At 53.5% G+C, this 14,520-nt stretch overlaps 1 long non-coding RNA gene across 1 annotated transcript; it reads right to left on the bottom strand.

Moving 5' to 3' along the window:
* Positions 1–2,326: 2,326 nt before the first annotated feature.
* LOC135312188 (uncharacterized) lies at positions 2,327–5,839 on the bottom strand. Its single transcript, XR_010371838.1, has 3 exons — positions 5,630–5,839; positions 4,994–5,102; positions 2,327–2,897 (listed from the first exon to the last, which is right to left on the bottom strand). It is a non-coding gene; the product is annotated as an uncharacterized LOC135312188 (long non-coding RNA).
* Between the last annotated feature and the right edge of the window lie 8,681 nt (positions 5,840–14,520).

The raw sequence follows: 14,520 nt of genomic DNA, 5'->3' as shown, positions 1-14,520 counted from the left end.
GCAGAGCCGCGCGCCCTCCGGGAGCGGCTGAACGGGGCTGCCGCTCGTGACACGTACCGAGCCGTCCGCGACGGGAGCGAGCAGAGGAGGAAGGGGCCGGCGGCCGCGGGGCCCTGCCCGCAGGCACGGGGGGGTGCGGGCTGGGGCCCGTGGGGCCGCCCTGCTGGGTCACTGCCCTGCGCCGCACCACGCTGGGGGCTGGGGCCCGACCGGCGCCGGGGGACCGGGGGCAGCCACGAGCAGGGGGCCTGAGCTTAGCCACGGCCTGCAAAACACCCCGCAGCGTGAGACGCTGCAAGGCCAAGGTGGTCCTTGGCAATGGGGGCGCCTGGGCTCAGCCTCCGCCGTACCCGTCCTGGGTCTGCGTGGCGTTCCAGGGGAACGGTGTTCTCCTTGTGCGGAAGGTGGGCTGGCCGTTCGGCCGTGCCCCGGCCGTTACCGATACTGCCAGAGGCGCTCGCACGCTCTGGCCCGTTACTGCTGCGGTACCGCGCCGTAGCAGAAAGAAGAGGTGTTGTGTTTTCTCACAGAAAGCCTCCTATGGTCAGTTGAAGAAATAACCTCTTTCCGTGGCACTGACTCTTTTCGTACAGCCCATAGCCAGCTTTCGGCTTTTGTCTTTACAGCATTCAGTTTGCTTTCTGCCAAGCTTTCTACCTGCTGTGAAACATTTGGATGGTTTTTTCTTGTTGTTTTTTTTTCCCCTACTTGCTCCACAACTCCCACACCAACCACCCAGCGCAGCTCGCCTTTCAGCCCCCAGACCCAGGAGCCTTGCCCTGGGACGGCCCGTACATGTCAGCAGAGTTGTTCCAGCTCTCACCCTGTCCCTACCCAGCTGAGGACGTCTGTGTCCGTGAGAGACACCCAGACACTGCCCCTGCAGCGTGGCAGTCCCCTGCCCCGTCAGTGAAAACTGCGGCAATATCGGCTAAGTTTAAAAGCGTTGGCAGGAGGTGCAGAATACGTAAATAAAGCGGCGGTTGGCTGCCGGGTACGGGTGCGATATAAATACATTTTGTTTACAGGCCTTCGTGCCTATTCAGCGTTGAACGGCACCTCAGCCCACCCACCCCGGGGCTCACGGGGCTCGGAGAAGGGTCTCTCCAAGGGCACAACCTAAGGCAGCGCAGGAAGCCCAGCTGCCACGCTCCCAGTCGCTACAGGACGCTTGCTTACAGTTACACGAACAAGGGTATGGATGAGGCTGGAACTAGCAGAAATGCTGACTCTTCTGGCCTTTTATTTGCGGAAGGCACAGCGCGCGAGCCTCGGCGGCTCACAGGAGAAGCGTGCGGCGCTGCCGGACTCTCATTCTCAGCTCACGTACTACTGCCAAAGCTCCTGCCCTGTGCTGTGCCAGATGCCGGCTGGCGTGAGCACCTGGGCTCCTGAGGGACCCCCTTGTCCTGAGAGCCAGAGGTACTCACTTCCCTTTGCACGAGGTTTGTAGGAGATAGACCCTGCAATTTTAAAAATCTGTATCAAATGTGGCAGACTCAAAAGAGGGCATTTTTAAAAAGGCAGGTTTGTTTTCTTTTTTAACTTTACGATCTACAGCCTAGCAAAGAGCTCCCTTTCAGTGTCAGTCGCTTGGCCTTCTCCCCTACTGACGAGGTCCCAGCCTCCCGGTGAGATCTCGCTGGAGATATTCTCAGTTTCCCTCAGGTACGGGGCTGCCCTGGCCCGAGGCCAGCGAAGAAGCTGACTTTGCCCGTGCCTGAATCAGCAACACGTCCAGCAGGCGACTTGCAGAGCCCAGGGAACCCTCGTAAAGAGGTTTGGGGGTGGGCCGCGCCACATCTGCGGCATCGGCCGTGGGAAAGGACCGGCGCAGTAAAGCAGGTGGGTGAAACCGCGGTCCGCGCCAATACGTGCTGCTGCCTGGGGCATCGCTTTGCTGCGGGTCAAGTCAGATGCTCTCTGTAAGAGTCAGTCAGAGTAAAGGCAGCAGCAGATTTTTTTCTGCTCATTTTAACAAAGGCTGGATGGAGCCCATAGAGGAAGGCACTACGCGTCTTGCTGGGTCTGTTTGCCTGCCTTCTCGTAAGCCGTCACGGAAACTTGCACGAGCAAAGCCTGTGCAAGCTGATGACAGCCACGCACGGTTGAAGAGGGAGCAGATGGTGAGAGCAGAGGTGCGCGCTCAGGCTGTGCGCTGGAAGCTAATGCTAATGCTGCAAAATAAAGAGTGGATTTTCTTTTTTGGGTTTAGGTGAGCGCTAAACATTACATGTGCGTATGTGCATGTGTCTCTCGCAGGTTTTTGTCATACACCCCACCCCAAAAAAGCAACCCACACATGCCATGCATTAAACAGTGGTTTTTCCATTGTACTTAGAAGTGCTTACATAGGTGTGTTGGTTTGGTTTTTTTTTTTAATGCAGAAACAGCAATACGATAGTTTTAATACAGCTAGCAATTAGATGGGTGTAGCTTTAGAGCGTCGGCTGTTTACAAAGCAACTGCACACCTTCTTTGACTCAGTTTAAACAAATAAACTTGCAGTGCATCACACGTGCTTTGTACAGTCACGGTCCACACGGCAGGCCAGATGCTTCCCCCTGCCTTGTCCTTGTTCCCCCGACTCCAACGGGACTGCTGAGGCCATCCTGGGGACAGCGCCACTTTCTAGCAGCTGGGTTGTTTGCCTGGATGCCCCACAGACAAGCAATCATTTCCCCACTGAACCTCTTCTCAAATATTTTCCTACCCCTGCAGGCCCACGTCCTTTGGTTCATATTTCCTTTTTTCCGGGCTTGATGCACAGGACCGATGATTTCCAGAAATAGAAGCAGAAGCTGATTCAGTCCAGGCTAAACATTCTCTGACCTAAACCAAACTGTCTTCGAAGAGATGGCTGTACTGTAGGCACCACCTCGGGAACAGAAGTTGCCCTGTCATAAAAAAAAAAAAAAGAAGGAAAACAAGGCATTTCAGGCTGAGGAGACTGAACGGTGTGCTGCGGGCGGTGGGGGGCTGGAAAGAAACAGTTCAGACGATTAGAGCGAGCTTAGCGTTGCAAAGCGTGCCATTATTTTTAATTTGGCAGTCAGAAGAAAATAGATTCTGACACTGATTTCCTGTGTGCTGCGGGAGTTCTCTCCTTAGCATTCCTGTGCACCATTTTACTTTTGTGTCCCGTCCGCTTCGCTTTTGCGCTGTAGCTCTCCGGTTCTAGCTACGCTTCCCACCACCCCCATTACGCTTTGACAAGCCCAGCTCTCACTGTGCGTCCCTTCCCTTCCCTTCCCGTATGCGCGTGCAGGGAAAAGCCCGCGCGTCTGCCACTACAGGACACGCTCTGGGGGGCAGGAGAGATGACGACGCTCCCTGACAGAGGACACAGCTGAGGGGCGGTCCGCCGGGGCCGGGGAGATGGCAGCACCTTCCCTCAGCTGCCCCATCCGAGCACAGGTGCAGGTGCGCACTGAGGAGAGACAAGCAGGCAGGAGCGGCAGAGCGAGAGAGAAAATAAAATTCACGGGTGGGTGCTACTTGCGTCTCATTTTTAGCGCAAGACATTAATTCTCAGCACATTCTTGGAGCTGCCCCTTTGGGACTCACGGAGAAGAGGGAGGTTGGCCACGCGGTGCAGCCCAGCTCTGCTTCCCCTAAATGGTTTTACTGTTCAGGTGTTGCCCTAATCTGGCCGGTACCCCCGCAAAGAGTTTGGGATTTCTGCTGCCTCTCCGGGCCAGCCACAGACCCCGACTTCATCGCAGCGAATGACCCTGCACTCGTCAGAGCGGTTGCCGAGTCACATCCCGCTGCCTTCCCTGCAGAACTGGAGACCCTTTTTCAGCCCTTGCCCCCTCTTCTCTCAGCTCGTTGCCCATCCCTTTATCAGTGCCGGCACCGATCCTGCCTCCAGCTCGCCCTGTCCCCACCTGCGAGCGCCCAACAGGAGCTAAATGTCTCCTCAAGGATGCACGGAAGAGACGCGCAGGTAACCCAGCACAGACCCCCTGCAAACATCCTTCCATTTTCTTTCCTCTCCTGACACGAAGAGATGACTTAGGAAAAAGCGTACTGCTCGCATTTCACCTGCACCGCTTCTACTTTCACTTTCGCTCTCCTTGGCAGTAATTAATAGCGGTGGCGGGGGGGGCTGGGGCATTCCCCCAAAGCGGCTGCAGTTACATCCGGGCGGTTGTGGCACTCCATTAGCTTTGTAGTTTTAAATCTAAATCTTCTGGAATTGTTAGTTCTGGTCAGGAATCACCCGTACCTGCAAATTTTCTTAATACCTACGCTTGAACCCAGACACTGCTTAACAGCTCACCTTTATTTCTCTTCATTTAAGAATCTAAAGCTTCGTTTACTGCTTGGGTTGGAAGCAGGAGCTGTCACTGCATCTGAACTTTCTAACAGCCCTGTTACAATTCCAGTATTACCCGCTCCCAATTTAGCTTTCCAGTTCAATTTTCGTTGTAGATTCTAAAAATTTCCTTATTTTGTTTCCGATCAGGAGTCATTAATGCCTGCAGTTGATTTAATAACGGCTGTATTTAGATTGAGCTATTAATGACTCGCAACTCTATTTATGGCATAAAAAAGGACTGCCTTTATTTTTTTTTAATTACAGATTAGGAATAATGACTGCCTGGTTTGTTCAGTAATAGCTGCGATTAAATTTAGTCACGACTCGTCCCTAAATAATATGTATTTATTTGCACTCTAACAATTTACCCGTCACTGTAGGGGAATAGACAGGGATCGGCGACCGGAAGATCACGGGATGTGACAGAAAGATAGACTCCTCCCCATAGGCGTGGCAGGAACAGGAAGCGCAAGAGCTATATAAGCGTGTGACGCAGCTAAATAGACGGACATTTTGTATCCATCATATTGATGTCTGTGCATCACTGTCCCCAGGGTGGGTAGAGCCCTGTGTCCCGGAGATATGCGGCCCAAGATAAGTTCTCCCGTAGAAGCACACAGCTACACGTCGCTTTACTGGTCAGGGGCACCGACAAGTGCCCGCGCGTACCTCCGCGCCCCCTGCGCCGGCTCCCCAGGGAACAGCCTCGTACCCTGACCAGAGTCTGCAGCGGCCCGTTGTCGTCCCAGCTCCTCGCCCTCGAGCGGCGGATCTGCTGCTGCCCAAAGGGGACGGAAATGGCACAGGGTAAAGCTCTCTGGGCCGCCTGCGTCCTGCGCGGAGGCGGTGACCTCAGCAGCCTGTACGCTGTTGGGGCCGAGCCAACAACCTGAGGAGGAGTCGCAGGGCGCAGCTGTTTCTGCAACAACCACGCTTTCCCGCCTGGCTGGGCAAGAAAGCGGGGCCTGCGGGGGCCTGGAGAGGCAGCATCGCTGTAGGTTGTGCCACGGCTGTTGAGAGGCCAAGGCAACACCTGAAACAGTGAACGGCACAACTAGTGAAAACCCCCAAGGTTCCGGGTTCAGGAAAGACAGGAATTGCAGCAGCACAATAAAACGATCTCACACGGGGAAAAAAACCAGCTAAGCAAAAACCAATCCCCAAACAGAACACCATACCACTAAACCGTCTCACCGCCCCCTCAGCGCCCAAAACAGCATCCCGGGAGAAAAAAAGCAAAGCAGGCCACAAGGGACCTTTCTAGTACAGATGCTGCCAAAGAGTGCCAAGCTCTGAAATCCTTACCTCAGGCAACGCCTCCGCTTCTCTAAACACCAGAGCACGCCTGCCCGGGGGGCTGAGACAGCCCCAGAGCTGCGACCGCCCGAGGGAACACGGGAGCACCGGCGCCAGAGGAGCCCGGGGGCAGCGAGAGCTGCCCGAGCCCCGGCTGGGGCTCTTCGACCCCCGGGCCCCGCCCCCGCCCTTCCCACAGCGCCCCGCGAAAGGGGCAGGCCAGACCCGAAGAGGGTGTAAAGGTGGGTGGAGTTTGATGCAAAGCTGCTGAAGGTCAGGGCATGAAGAAAAGTAGGAAAGGAAAAAAAAAAAAAGAGAGAAAGAAAAAAAAGGCTCAGGCTGTCACCAGGGGGCAGAGCCTGTCACTAGCGGAGGGGCAGTGGTGCCTGGTGTCCCCCCCAGGCTGTGTCTCTAGGGTGGGGCCTGTCACTAAGGCAGTGCCAGGGGAGCCGACTCTGTCCCCCCCATGCTTGTTGCCAAGGGGCAGGGCCTATGGCTTAAGGAAGGTGGGGCCAGGGGGCTAATCACTGCCCCCTGTCCCGTCACCTCATCAGACAGCTCCCTTCTGTCAGCTCTGTCAGGTGGGCGAGCCTGGGCAGACCCTTCCCCAGCTAAAGGGAGGAGTTAAAAAATAGGGGCAGTGAGCTGGGTGGAGGGAGACATCGAAATAAAACTTTAAAGTACAGGACAGATAGGACAACATTAAGAAATAACGGTAGGGAGACAAAAACTAGAAAGCAGCGGGGTACAGAAAACAGGAAAGAATTTTAAATAGGGACAAGGAGGAAGGCAGAGGGAGAAATAGAAAGAAAATTCAAAAAGCAATGGGTTACAATTCACACAGAGAGATTTAAAAAATAAGGCCAGGGAGCTGGCAAGAGAGAGACATATGTCTAAAGAAACTTTTAAAACTGACAGGGTAAAGGAAAGTGCCACATCCACAGTGATGACTGTAGCTCTCCTCGAGGCAGTAACCCTTCCTTCTGCAGGAGCTGCTGGAGATGCTGCTCTTTCCCCACACTGATGCTTACAGCACCTGCATTTATGGAGAATAAAGCATATTCAAGGGCCAGCTTTCTGCCGTGAGGCCAGGGTTTGGGGTAGTCGGTGGCTACAGGACAGGCTTCAGGGGCGGGGCTGGAGCTGGGGGCAGCTTCATGGGGTGGGCAGAGCTGTGGAAGTTCTGTTGCATTGGGGAGGCACCCAGCACCTTTTCCAGGGGATGGGTAGGTCTCCAAATACCCAGAAGGGGGGAGGGCAGCCATCTCCTGCCTCTCTTCCTGCTTCCCCTCCACCAGCTCTTAGAAAATCCCTGGGGCCTGCCCTGATGGGGCCTGACTCCAACTATCAGCCTGTTGCACTGGTGAGTTGGAAACATCCTTGCAGCTCGTTGGCAGACTCAGGCAGGCATGCCCCAGCAGCACCATCCCCTGGGGCTGCAGGGGCCATCACCATCAGCCTCACTGCCCCTCCCTGGGGCTCCCTCCAGCCCACAGCGGCAGCCATGGCCCCTGGCACCCACTGTGTAACCTGCTCCCCTGGACTCTGACAGCCACTCACCAAGTACAAAGGACTACAAGCACAGCCATGAATGCAAAGGAGACAGCAAGTGTTTATTTGTTAACGCATGTAAGTCCCAGAAGTGAGCCTGCTCTGGGGCTCAGTGCCTGTATACTCATACTTCACCTGGGACTACTCAGCAGTTGTTACTGGAGCAGCAGATACGGAAAATGAAAATACAGTGAAGGGGAGCAGGACAGAGGAACAGAAAGAAAAAAAATAAAGCGAGGGAGAAGGACTGAGGAGCAGAGAAAGAAAGGTACAGGAAAAAGGGTGGAGAGATGGATAAATCAATAAAAAAGGGGGGATGAGGAGCCCTGCAGGGACATGGCAGAAGGAAAAAAGGGTCAGGGAGCAGGACAGCAGGAGAGAGAAAATGATGAGCAGGGAACGGGACAGATCGAGAGACTGAATGAGAGGAATAAGGATGGAGGGAGAAAAAGATAGGGAACAAGCCAGAGAGATGCAGTTGGGCACAGGGAAGAGAGACACAAATCAGGACAAAGAGATGGAGAGAGAAGCAGCAGCACTGGGGTGCAGGATGAGAAAAAAGGCCAGGGAGCAGGACAAAGGGGACTAATATAACAGTGAGTTGGACAGGGGGATATAATAAGAAATTATGGGATAGGCAGTGGTATGGAGGTACACAGACAAAAAATTAGGGGGAGGATGGAGGACAGAGAGAATAAGAGAAAAGGGACAGGGAGTAGGGCAGAGATGGAGAAAGAAACATTACAGAGAGAGGAGAGTGACAGGACAAAGCAAAGAGATGGAGAAGAAAAAAGTGACAGTGATGGGTAGCAGGCCAGGGGCACAAGGTGAGACAGGATGAAGGACAGAGGGATAGAAAACAGGCATGGGACAGGGAGACAGGAAGTGGGATGCTTGAAAAGACAAAGGGACGGGGAGCAGGATGCTCCCTTTCTCATCTATAACTCCAGTCACTTGGCTGTCCTCCACCGAAGAGGATACACAGTTTAGCCAGTAACTCAGCCCCACACAGTTGCTCACTCACTCCCCCACCAGTGGGGTGGGGGAGAGAATCAGAAGGGTAACGCTTGTGGGTTGAGATAAGAACACTTTAATAACTAAAATAAATAAAAAAAAACCCAAACACAACAACAAAAATGCAATGGAAAGGAAAACAGGAGGCACAAAACCCAGCAGGGGGAAATGAACCACCAAAACAAACCACACACAACACAACCACTCCCCAACCCAATACCACAACTGCCCCCCTTAATATACTGGTCATGGTGTCACATGGTATGGAATGAACATCCCATTGGCCAGTTGGGGTCAGCCGCCCTGGCTGTGGCCCCGCCCCTCCCAGCCTCCCACCGAGGCGGCAGAGCGGGGAAGCTGGAAAGGTATCCGACCACCACAGTGAAGAGAATTAACCCCTTCTCAGCCAAAACCAGCCCAGTGTCTTACAGCTCTTATGAGATGAGGCTTCCTAGACACATAGCCTTGCTCCTGCACTATGGGGCCGTACCATGCTGCTGGTGACACATACAGACCCTGCGGAGCATGCTGACAGTCTGACCTGCTGCAGATTACAAAGGGGGATACTTCCTCACCTGGAGAGGCAGGCTTCCTCTTGCCTACAGCAAGAGGCATCTGCCAGCTGGATGGCCTTTGATTGCTTTGGCTATACCTTTCTTTGGTCTCTCCAGCTTCAGCCACGGCAGCTCTGGTCCACAGCATGTTCCTTTCACCCTGACACCAGGAGGAGAGTGAGGCTGGGCAGAGACAATCAATGCAAGCAGGGTCAAGTCAATGGCATCCCCAGGGGAGGAACATACAACTGTGTCCTCAGCACAGCCTCTGGGAGAGGAGAAAAAGTGATGACTGTTACATCATAGATTGCCTGACTGGAGCCTCTCTTTCTGCAGGGGATTCTGGAGAAGCCACCCTTTCCCTGCACCTGCAGGTGCTAATGGCACCTGCATTAAGGGAGAATCCAGCACATTCAAAGCCAGATTGCTGCCTTCACAACAGGGCTTGGGAGTGACCTGGGGCCACAGGACAGGCTTCAGCAGGGTGCTGGAGCTGGGGGCAGCTGCACAGGGCAAGTGGGGCAGTGGGAGGCTCAGGGGAGCTCTGTAAGTTGGGGTGGCGCCCACCTTCTTCCCCTCTTCCCCTATTCCCTTCTATCAGCTCCCGGGTAACTCCCTGGGGCTGCCCTCACTGAGGTTGCCTCCAGCAGACCAGGAACCTGCCGCGTGGGTGGGTTGAAGCTTCCCATCCCACCACCCCCAGGCAGCCAGCAGAGACGCCCCGCACCCACTGAAAAGGCTCACTCACCTCACTAGTGGCCCCAGCCCCCACCCGCCGCTGGGTCCAGCTTGCCACCATGCTGCTCCCAGGCACTGCGCATGTGTGGGACACCAATGGCACGCCAGAATAGCCAGAGCCAGCGTGCAAACGCTGATGGCAGTACTGCATTTCGGCCACGACGCGGCAGCAGCAGCAAGCACCCAGTGGGCGGCTCTTGTCCAGCAGTGGCACTGGCGCTGCAGTTCCACATTCTGCATGCCAAGCGCCTGCCAACACTGTGCACAAGGGGTGGCAGTGACGTTTCCTTACCAGGAAGCAGCAAGAAGCATGGCAGCATCACCTCGCTGGCAGCACAGCATTGCAATGTGTCATGGCTCAGCCCCAGTCAGCAGCTAAACACCACGCAGCTGCTCGCTCACTCCCCCCACCCCTGTGGGATGGGGGAAAGACTCGGAAAAGCAAAAGCAAAAAAAAAGCTTGTGGGTTGAGGTAAGAACAGTTTAATAATTAAAAAGAATAATTATACTAATATTGATTATTATAATAATAACAATAATGATAATATAATAAAAAGGAAATGGGAAAAAAGGAAAAAAACCAACCCCACAAATGATACAACTGCTCACCACCTGCTGACCAATGCTGCTGGTCCCCGAGCCACAGCTGCTGTCTGCCTCCCCCGGCCAGCCCCTCCCAGTTAACCTACTGGGCATGACGTTACATGATATGGAATATCCCTTTGGCCAGATTGAACCACTCTCTTGGCTGTGCCCTCTCCCCTCCCGGCTGCTTGTGCCCCTGGCAGAGCATAGTAAGCTAGAAAAGTCCTTGACTAGTACAAGCACTGCCCAGCAACAGCTAAAACAGCTGTGTGTTATCAGCGTTGTTTTCATACTAAGTCCAAAGCACAGCACTAGGCCAGCTGCAGTGAAGAAAATTCACTCTATCCCAGCTAAAGCCATGACACAATGCCATTACTGGCAGAGAGCAACGTGGAGCATGGCAGCACCTCTGCGCTTGCACAGTGCCTACCCACAGTATCGCGTTTTGGTTTCCGGGTGGTGGCAGCAAAAGCACAGTTTAGCGTTCCACCGTGCACGTGCAGCACCGCCTTCGATTGGCTGGTGGCTGCAGGGAGATGGGCATCATGCCACCGCACGTGCGTGGCACTTGAGCCGCAGTACCGATATTTGGTCACTAAGCAGCAGCAGCGAGCGAGGCGTCGCGCGCCACCGCGCATGTGTGGTGCACGTACTGCAGTACTGACTGTTGCTCGCCGGACGGCAGTAGGGAGCCTCTCGTAATGCCCCAATGCGCATGTGCTGCATTACCGCGTTTTGGTCGCGAGGCGGCAGCAGCGAGCGAGGCAGCGTGCAAAAGTGCATGTGCGTGGCCCCACTGCCGCAGTGCCCAGGTTTGGTCGCCGGGTGGCAGTGCGAGCGCGGCGGCGGGTAACGGCGCATGCGCAGTGCTAGATCTGCAGTACCGCATTTCCGTCGCCAGATGATAGCAGCGACGGCAGGAGCATGCGCTCTGGAGGCGCGGCTGCTCTTCTTCCCGGAGAACAGGCACAGCAGGAAGCCTGCAATAAAACACACAAAACTACATCGCGTGCCACTCTGCGGGGGCCGCGGTGGTAGCAAGGAGTTCACTGCGCCACACGCACCCGAGAGCAATGCGGCTGCCTGGATGCCAAGCCCGCTAAAACTACAACTCCCGGCGTGCGCTGGCAAACACAGCACGGCCGCCCGGAAGCTGAGTGCCAGAAGACTACGTCTTCCAGCATGCTCTGGGGAAGCAACCTGGCAGTGTGCCAGGACTCGTGCTCCCAGCATGCCGCGGGAAGCAGCCTTTCATGCTGCTACTGCAGCGATATCGAGGTGTCCGTCCCCTTCCCCCCACCCTCCCCCTGCCAACACAGCCGGGAGCCCTGCCAAGCCCTGGCTGCCTAGCTCTGGCTCCAGACTGCCTCTGCCATTTGGCTCTGACATGGCGCCCCTATTGCTCGGTGTCTGGTCCGGTCCTCCCTGGGCTCACACCAGCCCCTCCACGGCCACCCCGGGGCAGGGCAGCCCCACTAACAGCCTGCAGCTACTCTGGCAATACAGCCCTTTTACAGGGAGGGGCTGTCATCATCAGCCTCGCTGCCCGCACCTGGGGCTCCTCCAGCCCTGGCCCACAGCTGGAGGCCAGCAGGAACAGGGGGCCATCGTCCAACCCCACAGTGCACCACCTCCTCCCCTGGGCTCTGTCACGGCCCCTTGCCTGGTGTAAAGGAAGTGCAAATGCAGCTGGGAGGGCAAAGGAGATGGTGACTGTTTATTCAGTCATGCACATAACAAGCCCCAGCAGCGAGTCTGCTCCAGCGCTAGGGGCCTGCCCCTGGGACACCTTGGCAGTTATTCCTGGAACTGTGCTCATCGCTCCAGTGGGGACCAGACAGTCAGCTGGTCATCTCCTGGGGTGATGGGCTGCTGGGTAGAGGTGGAGGTCACCAAAAATGAGGAGAAGGGTACAGGACACAAGAAGAGAAAAGTGGCAGCCAGCTGGACAGCAGGGGTGTAGCAAGAAAGCATGAGGCAAGGAGAAGGACAGTGAGAGACAGAAAAGACAGGGGCAAGAAAAAGGACATAGGCACAGCAAGGGGGGGAGGGGTGGGAAGGAAGGAGGACGGAGAGAAAGAAGCAGCACAGACAGAGGAGAGGCAGAAAGAGGGAATGGGAGTAGAACAGAGAAAGAAAAATAAGGACAGGGAGCAGGTTGGAGATGAAGAATAAACCTGGGATGGGCAGCATGACAGAGACTGATTAAAAAAAAGAATAGGGGCAGGAAGCAGGGCAGAGGAATACAGTGAGAAACAATGGCACAGCGAGCAGGACAGAGCAAGAGAGAATAAAAAAGGAAGAGGATGCATGAGAGAAACTGGGGGTGAGGAGGAGAACAGCAACAGAGGGAAAGAGGATCAGGGAGCGGGACACTGGACAGAATATGAAAAAGAGGGGTAGCAAGCAGGACAGAGTGGTAGAGACACAAAAATGACAGAGGGATAGACAGAGACAAGGACAGAGAGCAAGAGATAATGATGGGGAGAAAAAGGCAGGGAGCAGGACAGAGGGTTATAGAGAGAAAAGTAAGATGAGGGAGAAGGGCTGTGGAGCAGAGGCAGAAAGGTACAGGGAAAAGGACAGTGAGATGGAAGAAGAAATAGTGTCAGGGAGCAGGACAAAAGGACACACAGAAAAAGAAGAGGAAGAAGGAAGGATAAAGATAGGGACAGGAAGTGGGACGTACAGAGAGAAAGGAGGATAGACAACAGGGGAGAGGGATTGAGTAATACACAGAGAGAGACGCAGATTGGGACAAAGAGATGGAGAAGGAACAGTGATGGGCTGGAGTACCTGTTTCTGACAATTTATCACTCCTGATGTCACTTCCACAGCCTCAAAAATGGGACATAGCACAAGACATAGGAATGAGGGAGTGAAAGAAAAGGCACAGTGACCTTTTTAAAACAGAACAAAAAGAGAGCACAAAATAGTGATGGAGAACAGGGTGGGGATGGGGAAGCAGACAGAAAAAGAGAGGCAGAAGAAGCAACAGGAAACTAAAACAAAAAAATATCTGTATCAGCATTCTGGAAAAACAGCTTGCCAGTTGCTGCTCCAAAAGGGGAGGGATAAAATGTATGGGACTGTTGTTACTACAATGATTACAGAATCACAGAATCCCAGAATGGCAGGGGTTGGAAGGCACCCCTAGAGATCATCTTGTCCAACCCCCCTGCTTGAGCAGGCACACCCAGAGCAGGGGGCACAGGAACGTGTCCAGGCGATTGCTGTTAATGCTACTTGCTTTTCTTTCTCTATAAGGAAGTATGCAGAGACTAATTTTCTCAAAGGCAAACTTAACTTTTGTTAATCTCAGCTGCTGACAACCTTCCCCACAGAACTTTCCCCATGCTAGGTGGAATATCTCTATAGACATTTAGGAATTTTTTTTCCAAGTCTGTTTGTTTTCTTCTCAGATAAAGGTTACTACTTCTGCTTTCCCTTTCACTGAGTTGCTGAAGTAATTCTAGGTCTTCCTTTCCTCTTTCACCCTTCTTTCTACTGTTCACCCACCCCATTTCTTTACATCATTCTCTCTTCACAATCTGTTGGGCTAAGAAACCTGAACCCAGAAACAAAGCCCTCTTCACTGAGTTGTTAAATGGCAGCTTGCTCATCTTGACAAAGGTTTCTAATATTATTGGCTGTATAGTAAGTATCTCTGTTGAAAGGCTGCTTGCTGTTTGCACAGCTTACTCTAGGGTCCTCTGTAGTGAGAGACTAATTTGTGCCAGAGCTTAGCATTAGTGACTAAAGTAAATAAATCCTTAGGCCACATGAATTGTACTTAAACCTTTGTTTTTATCTGGTAGATAGAAAGTAGATGTAAAGCTTTAACTACGCGATATTCTGTAACAAAAGATATGGGAATGTCTCAAGACACAGACAAAAAGGGTGCCTGGAGACTGTGGGAGAAAATCAGATGAAAAGAAGACCCCAGACTGCAAACAGGATTGGATGAGCGTTAGCGCCATCAGGAAATCTAGTAACCTATAGAGACTATAGGATCCAGTAACAACAGGCAAGGTCTCTCCTCACAGACACTCAGTTCAAGCTGTAACTACTATGGTAATTAGAAACATCTAAAGAGCAACAGTTCTCACCTTTGTCAAGTCCATTAAAACCTGTATATGTATGTCCCTGTGTGTGCGCGCGTGTGCACAGAGAAGCGATCAGAAATCCAAGAACTCAGGAACATTATCAGGAGCAGAAAGAAACCAACTGTACCTGTCTTTGTTAAGACACATAACATTAGTGCAAGAGATACAAAGAAACAAAGTATTTATTGTTAAAAGCTTTTCTACGAATCACTCAGCATCATACAATGAAGATATGGTGGCTACAGAGTAGAGGGAGTCTCTCCTGCCTCCCCCACTCTCTCTCCCCCCTCCCGCTTCCTCTCTTCCCCCCCGTCCCCCTCCCCATACACGTATTTGCTCACTCTCACAAACC

This window comes from Phalacrocorax carbo, chromosome 2 (assembly GCF_963921805.1).
Source record: "Phalacrocorax carbo chromosome 2, bPhaCar2.1, whole genome shotgun sequence".
In the NCBI taxonomy this organism is placed as follows: Eukaryota; Metazoa; Chordata; class Aves; order Suliformes; family Phalacrocoracidae; genus Phalacrocorax; species Phalacrocorax carbo.
This window is presented reverse-complemented; position numbering and strand designations above follow the sequence as displayed.